The 11,233-nt window shown below is 36.5% G+C and overlaps 1 non-coding gene across 1 annotated transcript; it reads left to right on the plus strand.

Annotated features, from left to right (window-relative positions):
• Window positions 1-10,619: 10,619 nt before the first annotated feature.
• Window positions 10,620-10,726, plus strand: LOC136165633 (U6 spliceosomal RNA). Its single transcript, XR_010662638.1, has one exon. It is a non-coding gene; the product is annotated as a U6 spliceosomal RNA (small nuclear RNA).
• Window positions 10,727-11,233: the final 507 nt, after the last annotated feature.

Here is an 11,233-nt window from a genome sequence, read left to right on the forward strand (position 1 = left end):
TCTAGATTGCTTCCATGTTCTAGCTATTGTAAATAGTGCTTCAATGAACAATGGGATAGATGTGTCTTTTTCAATTTTGGATTCCTCAGGGTATATGCCTAGGAATGGGATTGCTGGGTCATATGGTGGTTTTATTTTTAGTTTTTTAAGGAATCTCCATACTGCCTTCCATAGTGGCTATATTAATTTACATTCCCACCAACAACGCAAGAGTGTTCTCTTTTCTCCACACCTTCTCCAGCGTTTATTGTTTGTAGACTTTTTGATGATAGTTCATGGCAAATAGATGGGGAAACAGTGGAAACAGTGGCTGACTTTATTTTTTGGGCTCCAGAATCACTGCAGATGGTGATTGCAGCCATGAAATTAAAAAACGCTGACTCCTTGGAAGGAAAGTTATGACCAACTTAAACAGCATATTAAAAAGCAGAGACATTACTTTGCCAACAAAGGTCCATCTAGCCAAGGCTATGGTTTTTCCAGTAGTCATGTATGGATGTGAGAGTTGGCCTAAAAAGAAAGCTGAGTGCCAAAGAATTGATGCTTTTGAACTGTGGTGTTGGAGAAGACTCTTGAGAGTCCCTTGGACTGCAAGGAGATCCAACCAGTCCACCCTAAAGGAGATCAGTCCTGGGTGTTCATTGGAAGGACTGATGTTGAAGCTGAAACTCCAATACTTTGGCCATCTGATGCGAAGAGCTGACTCATTTGAACAGACCCTGATGCTGGGAAAGATTGGGGGCAGGAGGAGAAGGGGATGACAGAGGACGAGATGGTTGGATGGCATCACCAATTCAATGGACATGAGTTTGGGTAAACTCCTGGTGTTGGTGATGGACAGGGAGGTTGCAATGAGTTGGACATGACTGAGAGACTGAACTGAACTGACTGATTCTGACCAGTGTGAGGTGATATCTCATTGTGGTTTTGATTTGCATTTCTCTAATAATGAGAGATGTTGAGCATCTTTTCATGTGTTTGTTAACCATCTGTATGTCTTCTTTGAAGAAATGTCTGTTTAGGTCTTTTTCCCACTTTTTGATTGGGTTATTTGTTCTTCTGGCATTCAGTTGTATGAGCTGGTTGTATATTTTGGAAATTAGTACTTGTCACTTATTTCATTTGCTATTATTTTCTCCCATTCTGAGGGTTGTCTTTTCACCTTACTTATAGTTTCCTTTGCTGTGCAAAAGCTTTTAATCAGGTCCCACTTGTTTACATCTGTTTTTATTTCCATTACCCTAGGAGGTGAGTTATAGAGGGCCTTGCTTTGATTTATGTCATCAAGTGTTCTGCCTATGTTTTCCTCTAAGAGTTTTATAGTTTCTGGTCTTACATTTAGGTCTGTAATCCATTTTGAGTTTATCTTTGTGTGTGGTGTTAGGAAGTGTTCTAATTTCATTCTTTTACATGTAGCTGTCCAGTTTTCCCAGCACCACTTACTGAAGAAACTGTCTTTGCCTCATTGTATATCCTTGCCTCATTAGTCAAAAATAAGTTACCCATAGGTGCATGAATTTTTTTCTGGGCTTTCTATCTTGTTCCATTAGTCTATATTTCTGTTTTTGTGCCAGTGCCATACTGTCTTGATAACTGTAGCTTTGTAGTAAAATCTGAAGTCAGGAAGGTTGATTCCTCCAGCTGCTTTCTTCTTTCTCAAGACTGCTTTGGCTATTCAGGGTCTTTTGTATTTCCATATGAATTGTGAAATTTTTTGTTCTAGTTCTGTGAAAAATGCCACTGGTAATTTGATAGGGATTGCACTGAATCTGTAGATTGCATTTGGTAGTAGTCATTTTCACCTTATTGATTCTTCCTACCCATTAACATGGAATAGCTCTCCATCTGTTTATTTCATCTTTGATTTCTTTCATCAGTGTCCTATAATTTTCTGTGTACAGTTCTTTTGTCTCCTTAGGTAAGCTGATTGCTAGATACTTAATTCTTTTTGTAGCAATAGTGAATGGGATTGATTCCTTATTGCTCTTTATGATTTTTCATTGTTAGTTTATAGAAATGCAAGTGATTTCTGTGTATTGATTTTGTATCCTGAAACTTTGCTAAATTCACTGATTAATTCTAGTAATTTTCTGGTACTACCTTTAGGGTTTTCTATGTACAATATTATGGCATCTGCAAACAGTGAGAACTTTACTTCTTCTTTTCCAATCTGGATTCCTTTTATTTCTTCTTCTTTGATTGCTGTAGCTAGGAATTCCAGAACTATGTTGAATAATAGTGGTGAAAGTGGACACCCTTTTCTTGTTCCTTATCTTAGGGGGAATGTTTTCAGTTTCTCACCACTGAGAATCATGTTTGCTGTAGGCTTGCCATATATGACCCTTACTGTGTTGAGGTAGGTTCCTTCTATGTCCATTTTTTTGAAGAGTTTTAATCATAAATGGGTGCTGAATTTTGTCAAAGGCTTTTTCTGCATCTCTTGAGATGATCATATGGTATTTGTCTTTCAATTTGTTAATATGGTGAATCACATTGATTGATTTGTATATATTGAAGAATCTTTGCTTTCCTGGAATAAACGCAAGTTGATCATGGTATATGAGCTTTTTGATGTGTTGCTGAATTCTGTTTGCTAAAATTTTGTTGAGGATTTTTCATCTATGTTCACCAGTGATCTTGGCCTGTAATTTTCTTTTTTGTGTGTTGTCTTTGTCTGGTTTTGATATCAGGGTGATGGTGGCCTCATAGAATGAGTTTGGAAGTGTTTCTTCCTCTGCAATTCTCTGAAAGAGTTTTAGAAGGATAGGCATTATCTCTTCTCTAAATGTTTTACTGAATTCCTCTGTGAAGCCATCTGGTCCTGAACTTTTGTTTTATGGGAGATTTTTAATCACAGCTTCAATTTCAGTGCTTGTAATTGGGTTTCATAATTTCTATTTCTTTCTGGTTCAGTCTTGGAAGATTGAACTTATCTAAGAATTTGTCCATTTCTTCCAGGTTATCTATTTTATTGCCAGGTAGTTGTTCATAATAGTCTCATAATTCTTTTTATTTCTGCATTGTCTGTTTAACCTCTCCTTTTTCATTTCTAATTTTGTTGATTTGATTCTTCTCTTTTGTTCTTGATGAGTATGGCTAAAAATTTATCAATTTTGTTTGTCTTCTCAAAGAACCAGCTTTTAGTTGTATTAATTTTTACTATTAATCTTTATGATTGTTTCTTTACTATCTTTACTATCATCTTTTTCATTTATTTCTGCTTAGATCTTTATGTTTTTTTTCCTTCTACTAATTTTGGGTTTTTTTGGTTCTTCTTTTTCCAGTTGTTTTGGGTGTAAAGTTAGGTTGTCTATTCAATGTTTTTCTTGTTTCTTGAGCATGGTATTGCTATAAACTTTGCTCTTAGAACTGCTTTTGCTGCGTTCCATAGGTTTTGAGTGGTCGTGTTTTCATTATAATTTGTTTCTAGAATTTTTTTTAATTTCCCTTTTGATTTCTTCAGTAACCTGTTGGTTATTTAGAAACATATTGTTTAATCTCCAATGTGTTTGTGTTTCTTGCAGTTTTTTTCTTGCACCTGATATCTAGTCTCATAACATTGTGGTCAGATAAGATTGTTGATACAATTTCAATTTTCTTGAATTTACTGAGGTTTGATTTGTGACCCAAGGTGTGGTCTATCCTGAAGAATGTTCCACATGCACTTGAGAAGAAGGTGTATTCTTCTTCATTTGGATGGAATGTCCTGAAGATATCAATGAGATCCATCTCATCTAATGTTTCATTTAAGACTTGTGTTTCTTTGTTAATTTTTTGTTTTGCTGATCTGTTCATTAGTGGAAGTGGGGCATTAAAGTCTCCTACTATTATTGTGTTACTGTCAGTTTCTCCTTTTATGTCTGTTAGTGTTTGTCTTATGTATTGAGGTGCTCCTATGTTGGGTGCATAGATATTTACAATTGCTATGTCTTCCTCTTGGATTGATCCCTTGATCATTATGTAGTGTCCTTCCTCATCTCTTGTAATCTTTTTTTTTTGCTTTGTAAACAGTAGAGTTTTATACAAATATAAAGTTATGTACCTTCAAAGCTCTCACTCCAATAAAGACATTCATTCAATTAAATGAAACATCTTCAAAAAAATTTTAACAATGTATAAATACAGTCACAAAATAATCCATTGATTAAAAGAAAGTTTACAGTACCTACGACAGAATTCACAGATGCCTACAGTATTTTGCAGATTGTTACATATGTTGTTCTTGTAATCTTCTTTATTTTAAGGTCTATTTTGTCTGATGTGAGGATTGCTACTCCAGTTTTCTTTTGCTTCCCATTTGCATGGAATATATTTTTCCATCCTCTCACTTTCAGTCTATATTTGTCTGTAGGTCTGAAGTGGGTTCTTGTAGACAGCATATGTCATGGGTATTGTTTTTGTATCCATTCAACCAGTCTGTGTCTTTTGGTTGGAGCATTTAATCCACTTACATTTAAAGTAATTATTGATATATATGTTCCTATTGCCATTTTCTTAATTGTTTGGGGTTGATCTTGTAGATCTTTTTTCTCCTCTTGTATTTCTTGACTATATAAGTCTGTTTATTATTTGTTGTAAAGCTGGTTTGGTGATACTGAATTCTCTTAACTTTTGCTTGTCTGAAAAGCTTTTTATTTCTACATCAATTTTGAATGAGATCCTTGTGGGGTACAGTAATCTTGGTTGTAGATTTTCCCCTTTCAGTACTTTAAATATATCCTGCCATTCCCCTCTGGCCTGCAATTTCTTCTGAAAGATCAGCTGTTAAGCGTATGGGGTTTCCCTCGTATGTTACTTGTTGCTTCTCCCTTGCTTCTTTTAATATTTTTTCTTTGTGTTTAGTCTTTGTTAGTTTGATTAGTATTTGTCTTGACATGTTTCTCCTTGAGTTTATCCTGTATGGAACTCTTTGCGCCTCTTGGACTTGATTGACTATTTCCTTTTCCATGTTGGGGAAATTTTCAGCTATAATCTCTTCAAAACTTTTTTCATACCCTTTCTTTTTCTCTTCTTCTTCTTCTGGGACCCCTATAATTCAAATGTTGCTGTGTTTGATATTGTCCCAGAGGTCTCTGAGACTATCCTCAGTTCTTTTTATTCTTTTTACTTTATTCTGCTCTTCAGAAGTTATTTCCATCATTTTATCTTTCAGCTCACTGGTTCACTCTTCTGCTTCAGATATTCCGCTATTGAATCCTTCCTTTTAGAGTGTTTTTAATTTCAGTAATTGTGTTGTCTCTGTATGTTTATTCTTTAATTCTTCTAGATATTTGTTAATTGATTCTTGCATTTTCTCCATTTTGTTTTCATCTTGATGATCAAAACCTTGATCATCTTTACTATCATTTCTCTGAATTCTCTTTCAGGGAGTTTGCCTATATCCTCTTCATTTATTTGGACTTCTGTGTTTCTGTTTTGTTCCTTAATTTGTATAGTATTTATCTGCCTTTACATTATTTTTTTTAAGCTTATTGTGTTTGAGGTTTCCTTTTTCCAGGATTCAAGGTTGAATTTTTTTCTTCCTTTTGGTTTCTGCCCTCCTAATGTTGGTCCAGTGATTTGTGTAAACTTCGTATAGGGTGAGATTTGTGCTGAGTTTTTTTGTTTGTTTGTTTGTTTGTTTTTCCTCTGATGGGCAAGGCTGAGTGAGGTGGTAACCCTGTCTGCTGATGATTTGGTTTGTATTTTTTTGTTAGTTGTTTAGATGAGGCATACTGCACAGGGTGCTACTGGTAGTTGAGTGATGCTGGGTCTTGTATTCAAGTGGTTTCCTTTGTGTCATTTCTCACTGTTTGGTACTCCCTACGGTTAGTTTTCTGGTAGTCTAGGGTCTTGGAGTCAGTGCTCCCACTTCAAAGGCTCAGGACCTCATCTCTGTGCAACAACAGCCCTCAGTCCTTCAAAAGCACTGATCTGAAGGCCTTGCCCATGGCAATCAAAGCCTACAGAAACAGTGGGGTGAGGGGTGTGGGAGGAGGGAGGTGAGCCTTCCAGGATCAGCAACCAGTCCTGGAGCACACCTCCAATCACAGGAGCTTGCAAACATTCATTTGCAGATATTTACAATCTGTACAAGAATCTGAGCTTAGTAAGATTAATTTTTCTGTCAGTCTTGACTGACAAATCTCTTCTTTCTTGTTTGCGAGTACAATTCCTACAGCATCTCCCACTGCCCATGGAGTGATGCGGGTACACAGCAACCCTATCAATGCTTTTCTTGATGGACTGCTTTTCCTTTGTTTCTGCATTCCCTCACTTCTGTAATTGTTAACTTGTGTGTTTGCTCTTTGGATCTTGGGGAACTGAAGTTTTTTTCCTGCAGACAAAGAATGGGGGACACAGAGGGACTTCTGTACCTGAGAAGGCCTCACAAGTTTTTGCTTAGTTTTGATTACCTGTTTTCTTTGATACTTCTCAATCCAGAAGGGAATGGGGCAGGACATGAAAGGGAATGAAGTTTTTGACAGAGAGGCTAATCATAAACTTAGCAAAGGAACTGAAATTAGGTGGATTCAGTGTCAACATTTGTTGCTATTCTAGCTCTCAAGTTCTATGCTCAAGTTCTTATTACAAGCCTCTCATTTTCTAAGACCTGCTTATGCTTCAGTTTATTTGAGTTTCTGCCTTGCTTCCTTGTGGCTGGTATCTGACTTAGTATCTTCAACAACCAGAGTCCTATTTTGTTATTATCCATCTCTACTATCAACCTTTTTTCTCAGAGACTGGACTCTATTCCTAAATGCCAGCCAGGTAGCTAAAGTTACTTACTGATGGGCATCCCTGATACTGATTCTCTGCCTACTAGGACTTCCACACTGCTTTTCTCTGAGTTCCCTGTTTCCTCTCTTGTAGGGTACCCTACTCTGAGTGACAGAACCCAAATGATATCAATTGTTTGAATCTACCTATTTCTGGGGCCTGTAGATATCATGCTACTCTATACTTTAACCCAGCACCTTCAAAGAGGACTGTCTGCTCCAAAGCTTTCCCATCTGGTTGTTGTTGTTTGGTCCCTCAGTCATGTCAACTCTTTTGCAACCCCATGAACTATAGCCCACCAGGCTCCTCTGTCCATTGGGTTTCCTAGGCAAGAATACTGGGGTGGGTTGCCATTTCCTTCTTCAGGGAATCTTCCAGACCCAGGGATTGAACCTGCATCTCCTGCATTCACAGGCAGATTTTTTTACTGCTGAGCCACCAGGAAAGCCCATGCCTTAACTGGTGGGTGGGTCTAATTCTAGGAGCTGAGACCTCAGAGGCAACTCCATCAGGAAACAGTTAACTCAAATTGTGTATCTAGAATTTACCTTGCCTTTAGTTAGTAGAGTTTCCTGGACTTTTAGCACTTGATGAAAATTAAGCAATCTAGAAATTTTGAGGTTAAAAATTGTTTTAGAGTGGGAATATTGTCAAGTAAGAATGTGAATAGAATAGCATTATCAGGACACAATATGCATTTTATTGAAGTAAGGTATTTTAATTTGGAACTCTATGTGAGAGACTTCAGTTGCTTCTGAACATTAATATCTCGGGACTTGATGTAATCCTAGTCACATATGTTCTACATTATTCAGCTTAAAGGGAAGGAAAAGTACCCATTTTCTTCAAATTAGAAACATAACTCAAAAGAAAAAACTTCCAAACATTTGACAATTAGTTTGCATACTCTTTGGGGAGAGGAAGGCTTTTTTTAAATTAATTTCAGCATCCTTCAAGAATGAACACACACACTCCTGGGCATATATCCAGAGAAAAACATGGCCTGAAAAGATACATGCATCCAGTGTTCATTGTAGCACTACTTGTAATAGCCAAAACATGGACGCAAACTAAATGTCCATCGACAGAGGGATGGATATATAAGATATACTACATATATGTGATGGAATATTACTCAGACTTTAAAAAGAATGAAATAATGCCATTTGCAGCAACATGGATGGACCTAGAGTGTCATACTGAGTGAAGTAAGTCAGACAGGAGAAATATCATATAACATCCCTTATATGTTGAATCTAAAAATAAATGATACAAATTAACTTACAAAACAGAAAGAGACTCACAGACTTAGAAAACAAACTTATGGTTGCTGGGGGGAAGGGATAGTTAGGGACTTTGGGAAGGTCATATACACCCTGCTATATTTAAAGTGGATAAAGAACAAAGATCTATTGTATAGTACATGGAACTCTGCTCAATGTTAGGTGCCAGCCTGGATGAGAGTGGGGCTTGGGGGAGAATGGATACATGTATATGTATGTCTGAATCCCTTCACTGTTCACCTGAAACTGTCATAACATTGTTAATTGACTATACCCCAATAAAAATGGTTTGGGTGTTAAAAAATAAATAAATAAAGATTCAAGCTGCTCAAAAAAAAAAAAAAAAAAAGAATGAACACACAAAGAAAAATATTCTTTCTTGACTGTGAAACAATATGTCAGGTTCCAGCCTCATTTTCTCTGCCTGTGCCGTCTTGGCTTCCTGCTAACTGGGTCCAGATTTTCTACTGGCAGGTGTAGTACCATCATATCCCAAAGTGCCCAAGCCTGGAGCCTGGATACTCTAAAGAATTTCAACATATGCTCACCTCTCCTTCACTAAGCTGAATGTCACCATTCTTGGGCCAATAGCCCTTCTTGTGTATTCTTCTGACAACACCTAATATGCCAGGTTCTGAGTCAGGCACTGGCAGAGGCAGATCCATGTTTTGTGTGACCCGAAACTTGTATAATTTGGAGTCCTTGTTTTAAAAAATCATATTAAATTACAAAACAAAAGCAGGTATGAAAATGAATGTTTGTGCTCAGTTGTGTCTGACTCTTTATAACTCTATGGACTGTAACCCACCAGGCTCCTCTGTTCATTGGATTTTCCTGGCAAGAATACTGGAGTGGGTTGCCATTTCCTTCTCCAGGAGATCTTACTGACACAGAAATTGAACACACGTCTCCTGAGTCTCCTGCATTACAGGCAGATTCTTTACCACTGAGCCACCAGAGAAACCCATGAAAATGAATAAAGATATCATGACAAATTTAAGTTTTTAAAAGCTTATTCTTAATTATAAAAGCTTAATTATTCTATAGAATAATTATGTCTATACAAACAAATTTTTGTATAGAAATAATGGAGACCTCTAGCATGGGTGATTAGTATAATTTTTTTTAATTAAAAGTTTATAAAAATTTCTTTCAGTCTCACTACTCATTATTAGTAATGTCATGTAAGTTTTTAACATTTGGAAATGTTTTAAAAAGGACTTCCCTGATGGACCAGTGGTTAAGATTCCACACTCCCAATGCAGGGGGCATAGGTTCAATCCCTGGTGCCTGGCTGCCTGGCTTGGCAAAAAAAAAAAAAAAAAACACATTTTTAAGATTTAGGAAAAACCTCTATTAAGTTTTCTTCATATGTAAGCAATAAAATTTGAAGAATTTCAATTCTTATACAGGGGCTAATCTTAACACTCTGAATTGTCAATGATGTCCTCATTGTAGTGTTATCTTACAAGGTTTTTTAAAATTGAAGTATAGCTGATGTACAATATTATATAAGTTACTGGTGTACAATATAGTTATTCATAATTCACAATTTTAAAGGTTATATACTCCATTTATAGTTTAGTTATTGTAAATTACTGGCTATATTCCCTGTGTTTATTACATATCCTTGTAGCCTATTTTATACCTAATAGTTTGCACCTCCTAAGCCTCTACCCCTATGGTATCCCTCCCTCTTCCTTCTCACCACTGGTAGCCCCTAGTTCATTCTCTATATCTGTGACTCTGTTTCTTTTTTGTTATAGTCACTAGGTTGTTATATTTTTTAAATTCCACATGTGACACCACACAGTATTTGTCTGACTGACTTATTTTATTTTGTGTAATATCCCTCCAAGTTCATCCATATTGCTGCAAATGGCAAAATTTCATTCATATATATATATATGATATATACATGCTATATATCATATACATATCCCATATCTTTGTCCATTCATCTGTTGATGGACACATAGGTTGCTTTCATATCTTGGCAATTGTAAATAATGCTGCTATGAACATTGAGGTGCATATACCTTTTTGAATTAGTGTTTTTTGTTTTTAGGATTTTGTTTTTTTTTAATATATACCCAGTAGTGAAATTTTGCTGAGTCATATGGTAGTTCTATTTTTAGTTTTTAAATAAACCTCCATACTACTTTCCACAGTGACTGCACCAATTTGCATTCCCACCCATAGTGTACGAGGATCCCCTTTTCTCCAAATCCTTCCCAGCATTTGTTATTTGTGTTCTTTTTGATGCTTAGCCATTCTGACAGGTGAGAGGTTTTGATTTGAATTTCCCTGATGATTACCATTGTTGAACATCTTTTCATGTGCCTGTTGGCCTTCTGCATTTCCTGTTTGGAAAAATGTCTATTCGTTTCTTCTGCTCATTTTTTAATTGGATTGTTTGCTTTTTTGATGTTGAGTTCTATGAGCTGTTTATATATGTTAGATATTAACTGCTTATCGGCCATACCACTTGCAAATATTTCTTCCCATGAGTTTTATAATATCTTTATTGATTCAGTATTTTCTATCAAATCAGCAAAGAATTTAAATCTTTTGTCAGTGCTCACTTCGGCAGCGCATATACTAAAGTTGGAACGATACAGAGAAGATTAGCATGGCCCCTGCGCAAGGATGACATGCAAATTCGTGAAGCGTTCCATATTTTTTAAAATGGGCCAAAGAACTAACCAGACATTTCTCCAAAGAAGACATACAGATGGCTAACAAGCACATGAAAAGATGCTCAACATCACTCATTAATTGAGAAATGCAAATCAAAACCACAACGAGGTACCATTACACGCCAGTCAGGATGGCTGCTATCCAAAAGGCTACAAGCAATAAATGCTGGAGAGGGTGTGGATAAAAGGGAACCCTCTTACACTGTTGGTGGGAATGCAAACTAGTACAGCCACTATGGAAAACAGTGTGGAGATTTCTTAAAAAACTGGAAATAGAACTGCCATATGACCCAGCAATACCTCTTCTGGGCATACACAGCGAGGAAACCAGATCTGAAAGAGACACGTGCACCCCAATGTTCATCGCAGCACTCTTTATAACAGCCAGGACATGGAAGCAACCTAGATGCCCATCAGCAGATGAATGGATAAGGAAGCTGTGGTACATATACACCATGGAATATTATTCAGCCATTAAAAAGAATTCATTTG

The sequence above is a fragment of the Muntiacus reevesi genome, chromosome 3 (genome assembly GCF_963930625.1).
Source record: "Muntiacus reevesi chromosome 3, mMunRee1.1, whole genome shotgun sequence".
NCBI lineage: Eukaryota > Metazoa > Chordata > Mammalia > Artiodactyla > Cervidae > Muntiacus > Muntiacus reevesi.